Genomic DNA, 6,862 nt, shown 5'->3' on the forward strand with positions numbered 1-6,862 from the left:
TTTTTTGGTTCCTGTCCTGGAACTAGCTCTTGTAGACCAGGCTGGCCTCAAACTCCCAGAGATCCGCGTGCCTCTGCCTCCCAAGTGCTGGGATTAAAGGCGTGTGCCACCACCTGCCCAGCTAGTGAGTCACTTTTGAATATTTATTTTCGACCTAATATCCATTCCCCATTCCTATAACATCTAAGCTTTATTGGTGATTATGTAGTATTTGTAGCATTTTAGTATCAGCAATTTCAAATGACCCTTTATACTGAGATCAGACACTTATTCTATTTCAAGTATAATTTTGGTTCTAGGGAAGGCAGTGGTGTCTTAAAGACTTCAGCAAGATTTTCTCTATCTTTTGCTCCAGGAAAATCACATAAGAACAAATACCTGAGGTTCCAAAAATGTCATAAAGCAATGACGCTGAATGTTTGTGACATTCCCACAGGCAATCATTTCTATTTCCAATAGGCTTTTTTTAAAAATAATTTTTCAAATTGAGTAAGCCTCTGCAAACATTATCACCAACATAATGAATGATACTCCATAGCGTTTTTTCCCCCAACATGTTCTAAACTCCCCTTGTGATCCAATCAATGATATAAGAATTGGTGGCATCAATTGCTTGAATCTTGTATCAGTCCACAGGCCCTCCTGCAAGGAAAATTGTTATAGTCCTGTAGATACTTCTGGTGGTCACAGTAGCATACTTAGTCCCTGCACCAAAGTAGCCACTCAGATGCTGCCCTTTCAGGGTCAACATCCCTGAATCATTTTTAAGTTACTTTATTTAACAGTGTTCAACCATTCCCAGAGGTATCTGGAGCTATACGACTGTGGGATTTACTTTAAGTTGCAGAGTTGCCTCAAAATTTTTCCAAACACCATCATTTGATGGTGTGCAGTGTCCCTGGGTCTGGCTGACTGGCCCCTTGTCCCCTTCTCAAGCTTCCTGAAGCCACTGTATTTGTTGGCTTTTGGCTCTCCTTTTTTCAGGGCCAGTAATGGTGGGTCAAGCTTGTCTCATGTCTGAAATTCATGACCTCTTCTTCTTTCTTTTCTGTATCCCTTTGTCATATAAGGTAACTATGATGAACAATTGCTTAGTGCAGGCTAGCCCAAACAGGACCCAGATTTGCTACCTTCCTACCTCAGCCATCCAAGTTCTATTTGCAAAGATATATTCTACCAATCCTGGCTAATTTATCATGACTATCAACTTGACAACTTTACTAATCTAAAATACATCTTTGGGTGTGTTTATGGAATTATTTCCAAAAGGCTCTATACTGGTAGTGATTAATCCATTGATGAATTCAAAATTTGAACACAGTATTAAGAGGCAGGAGAACTGGGAAAAGTGGGATTGTTTGTTAAAAATCAATAATTGAGAACTTGTCTCAGGAGCTTTATCTTATTATGGCCCCTCCTTGTTATTGTTCTAGTCCTTCCTGACTAACATAATGGTGTGGTAAGTCCTTTTGTATATGCATTGCTTTTATTGGCTAATGAATAAAGCTGCTTTCAGCCAATGGCTTAACAGAATAAAGCCAGGAGGGAAATCCAAACAAAGACATATAGAGAGTAGGTAGAGTCAGTGAGACGCCATGTAGCTGCCAGAGGAGAAAGATGCAAGCCGTCAGCTGGAACCTTGCTGGTAGGCCACAAGCTTCATGGCAAAATATAAAATAATAGAAATGGGTTAATTTAAGATGTAAGAGCTAGCTAGAAATATGCTTAAATTATTAGCCAAACAGTATTGCAAATAATATAGTTTCTGAGTGTTTATTTCAGGTCTGGGCAGCTGGGAACAAACAAGTGTAGTGATGAGGTGAGCAGGCCTGCTTTTTGTCCCCCCTGGCTTCCGCATGATTAGCTTTACACCCGAAATAACAACGCACAAAATGTATTCATTTAAACACTGCCTGGCTCATTAGCTTCTGCCTCTTCCTGGCTAATTCTCACATCTTGCTTTAACCCATATTTAGTAATCTGTGTAGCACCACGAGGTGGTGGCTTACTGGAAAAGATTCAGCATGTCTGACCGAGGTGGCTGGCTCCATCGCGTCTGCCCTCGCTTCCCTTCTTCCCAGTATTCTGTTCTGTCTACTCCACGCACCTATGTTCTGATCTATCAGGCCAAGCAGTTTCTTTATTAATTAGCCAATGAAAGATAGATAGAAGACCCGCCTACATCAAACAAGTAGTCTCCCCACAACAAATTGGCACCAACGTGGGTGACTACATCCATAAAACCTGAGAATACAATTTTTTTTCTCAGTTGGGCTCTGTTTGCTGACAGAGAATAGGAGTGCCTTCGTTCCTTTAAGGGAGGTCTTCCTGATTCAGCAATAGCAAAACAAAAACAAAAGCGAAAACAAAACAAAAAACCAAAAAAAAAAAAAAACCCAAACAAAAAACCTACAGTTTTGAAATGGTGACTTCCTGGGCCATGCTGCCAGCATGAACTATGCCTCTTTCAGGAGGCCGAGCACTTGAATGGGATTTGTGGGCAGCATGTTTCAATTACTTGGTAACAGTATGGGCCCACTGGTTACCAGAGTTGAGGTGGTGAGTGCATCTTCCACCCCCCAGTCTCAGAGGCAATGAATGGACCTCTACCATGTTGAACTGGGTGGAGTCAAAAGGCCACACCACTTAGCATTTTAAGAAGTTGCCCTGGTCAGAAAAGGATTACAGATACACAATAAAGACAAATTCAGATGGAAAAAAGATCCCTAAATGGGTCACAGTGTATTTCAAAAATGTTCATAAGCTTAGGAAAGAAAAGAAAAATAGTATAGAGTTAAAAAAGAAGTAAATGGTTTTTTAAAAAATAAAAGTCTCTGAAGAGACAGAGTAAACTTGTAGAAATAGTAATAGAGTAAGAAAACGAAGTCACATAAAGATGGAATATACACAGATTATGTATAATATTGTGTTTTTAAAAAATTTTTGACTATGAATGAGTTAACTACAGAAAGATATTTCATTGTACAGAATGCTAAGCTAAACCAACATATATGTTTTAAAGGACCAAGGGATATATGGTGTCTATAAAGATTGGTGCCATTTAAATGAAGCTAAATCCAGGCACAGTGACACACACCTGCATTCAAGCAACTGGGAGGCTGGAGAATAGTAAGTTACAGGTCAGCCTGGACTACAAAGTCAGACTCTGTGCCAACTCATCCACGCCCCCAAAGAAGAAGACATTATGACAAGAAAGTTATGATGACAGGAAAGTTCTTTGAGGATATCACAACCTCAAATATATAAATGAGTAAACATATTTAAAAGTCTTTCTCTTGAGAAGAGAGGGCCAGTGTACCTTGTTGGCATAGAATTGGGTAGACAGGATTAATTTTATTTTTATTAGCCACACAGTTGCTCAGAGGAAATTGAAATAATGGAAAAAGAGGGCCTGACTACTACTTGGATTGATTGCAAACCTTGGTATTCTGTACATGATGCTAGTTGTATGCATGCAGAATGTAACCATCCTGGGTTGATGGAGGAAGGTCATTGGCTAATAAAGAAACTGCCTTGGCCCATTTGATAGGCCAGCCTTTAGGTGGGTGGAGAAAACAGAACAGAATGCTGGGAGGAAGAGGAAGTGAGCTCAGACTCGATAGCTCTCCGCTGTGGGGCAGATGCAATGAATCTCTGACCCAGGATGGACGTAGGCTAGAATCTTCCTGGTAAGTGCACCTTGGTGCTACACACATTAATAGAAATGGGCCAGGCAGTGTTTAAATGAATACAATTTATGTGTTGTTATTTTGGGTAAGGCTAGCCGGTGGCTGGGAGCTGGGCGGTAGGAACGCAGCCCCCACAGCTCCCCTCAACAGAATGGTGCCCAGACATGGGCAACTGCATCCACATAAAGCCTGAGAAAGCTTGGGAAAGAATGGAGTAAAGCATGTTTTCTTGGTAGCAGCAATTTCTCGGGTCTGCTCTGCTTGATAGAGGCAAGCAAGCGCTGAGGCTTCCTGACTCAGCTTTAGCTGCAAAACCTTGCAGCTCTTTTAAGAGGTCCTGCCATGAAACACTTAAATGGTGTTGATGAAAAGCTGAACACATGCTTTTTGGTTTTCAGCTGTAGCAGGAAAAAAGCTGTGCCATTTAAAAATGCCAGCTTTCTGGGCCTTCCTGCCAGGGCAAACTCTGACTGTTTGAGGCAGGAGGGCCGGCTACAGAGAGAGGACTTGAGTGTTGTCTGTGGACATACTGTTGCAGCTTGCTTGCTGACAGGGACCTTGAAACACCATAGAGTTGTGGCTACAGTTGGAACCTCAGCTACGAGGCTGAAAAGCTAAGAAATGGGCTGGATCTAGCTGTCAAAGCCAGGGCTTTAACCCTCTCCTTAAAGATTCCTGTAGTCAGAAAAAGAGAGATATACAGTAAAGAAAGATTCAAAGAAAAAAAAACTTTAAATGATTAACAGTGTGTTAAAAAGACATGCAGGCTAAAAGTTAAAGTTCTTAAAGTAACAAACAAAAAAAAGGAAGAAAGAGAGTAGTTGGGTGTGGTAGTACACACCTTTACTCCCAACACTTGGGAGGCAGAGGTAGATTGACCTCTGTGACTTCAAGGTGTGGTAGCACATGCCTTTAATCCCAATGCCTGGGAGGCAGAGACAGAAGGATCTCTGAGAGTTCAAGGACAGCCTGGTTGCCAGAGTTATTCCAGGTCAAAGATATACAGAGAACCTGTCTCAAAAAGCAAAAAATAAAAGTAAAAATAAATGAAATAGAGGTTAAAACAAAGCTGCACAAAGATGGAAAATACTCAGAGAATTTTGATACTGTATGCTATTATGCTCTCTTGGAATTGTTTGAATGCTGAGGAAAGAGAAACAGCTGCTAAAAGATATTTGTTTATTAATGCTGCTGAACTAATTCAACACAGATATTTTGAAAATACCTTGATTTTAAAATTTGGATCTAAGGACATGATGCTTTGGACAGGAGTTTCTTCTTTTGTTTTCACAGAGGATGAGACTATGTGGAGTGCTTCTATCCCAATATGGTATGACGGACCACGCCCCTCTGAAAGGTTGCTGTGAACACCCTCAAAAAATTACTTTGCTCAACTGCCGATTGAGATGAATCTAGCACACAGGTTATACCATGAATATTTTGCATTTGTATAAATTTTGCCTTATTGATAGAAATTTTAGGTCAATTTTGTATATGTATATGTATTTTTGATCTTGATTAAAGTATTGTGATTGTGTAGTTCACTTAAAAATGTAATGTATATAGGTTGTTAATAGATAATCATAATAGTCAAGTTTGTAGCCATGTTAGTTAACATTTTCTAGATGTACATAGATATATTTTAGATAGACATTCTTCATATCTTTCAAAGACTATAGATTATGACATTTAATGTTTTAATAACTTAGGGTTTTTCATAACAATGAGACACGTCTGCTCCTGGCAGCACCAATCTACTTCAAGAAGAAGATGGGCATCAAAGAGGCACCTTATGGAGTTTGATAGCCATTTGGGCAAGAAACTGCTCTTGCCTGGACTATTGCATAAGCTGGACACAGAGAACCTGCAGAGAGAGGACTACTGAACTTGCCTAAAGGTGAGATGATCTTTTAGGGTTCCTGATTCATAAAAGAGTCTGTGAGACATTCTGCAGGACACAGCAGATACTGACTGACTGAACTGCCTTTGAAATTTCCTGCTTCATGGAAATGTCTGCTGGAAACCATGGGCCTATAGGCCAAAGACGGATGGAACTTTGTGTGACTGTCCAGGCAGCGAGATGTCTCTGTGATTTCTAGAATTTTGTAAGTTGCTTACTTCTCATTTAATATTTAATATTATATTTATATTACATTTATATTTAATATTATATCCTTCTGGAGTCTTTGATGGAGTTGAAGAATAGATAGTTATAGTTATAGTTTTCTATTGTTATGATAAAAGATAAAATAGATATAAATATTGTATCTGTAATTCTTACTTGATAACTGCTTTGCTATATGTAATTTTGCTATGTTAAAGTGAAAGCCTTTCCTTTTTGTTTAAACAGAAAAAGGGGAAATGATGGAGGAAGGTCATTGGCTAATAAAGAAACTGCCTTGGTCCATTTGATAGCCCAGCCTTTAGGTGGGTGGAGAAAACAGAACAGAATGCTGGGAGGAAGTGCTGCCTCTCTGGGGCAGACGCAATAAAACTCCGACCCAGGATGGACGTAGGCTAGAATCTTCCCGGTAAGGGCACCTCAGTGCTACACACATTAATAGAAATGGGCCAGGCAGTGTTTAAATGAATACAATTTGTGTGTTGTTATTTCGGGTAAAGCTAGCAGGTGGCTGGGAGCTGGGCGGCAGAAACACAGCCTGCAGCTCCCACTACACTGGATGATATTGATTTAAACTTAAGTCCAAGCATCTATAAATGATCAGGAATAATGGAAAAAAATTTTTGCTAGACACAAGTAGGATTCATCCTTTAATTCTGATCCATTTTTGAAGGGATCACAAGAGACAAAAAGTAAACCAATAATTATTTACTCCTTTCTTAAAACATTTTTCTTTAAACTATTTTTTATTAATTCTTTGAGAATTTCATGCAGTGTGTTTTGATCATATTTCCCTCTCACTTACAACTCCCATTTTTTACCTACACAATTTGTGTTCTCTTAAAAAAGCGAAACCAAGTTGTACTTCCCATTGCTTGGGGGGACATCTTTTGGAATATGGCTGACCTACCAGAGCATCTTGCTCAGCTCTAGATCTCTGTGTTAATTATCACCTGATGCCAAGAGGAATTTCTCTGATGAGGACCAAGAGATGCACTAATCTTATAACAATAAGTCATTGGGAGTCAGGTTAATACTATATTCATTGAGT

At 39.6% G+C, this 6,862-nt stretch overlaps 1 pseudogene; it reads right to left on the reverse strand.

Annotated features, from left to right (window-relative positions):
• Positions 1-272: 272 nt before the first annotated feature.
• On the reverse strand, positions 273-879 carry LOC142855503 (ATP synthase subunit s, mitochondrial pseudogene; annotated as a pseudogene).
• Positions 880-6,862: the final 5,983 nt, after the last annotated feature.

This window comes from Microtus pennsylvanicus, chromosome 8 (genome assembly GCF_037038515.1).
Source record: "Microtus pennsylvanicus isolate mMicPen1 chromosome 8, mMicPen1.hap1, whole genome shotgun sequence".
NCBI classification, from domain to species: domain Eukaryota; kingdom Metazoa; phylum Chordata; class Mammalia; order Rodentia; family Cricetidae; genus Microtus; species Microtus pennsylvanicus.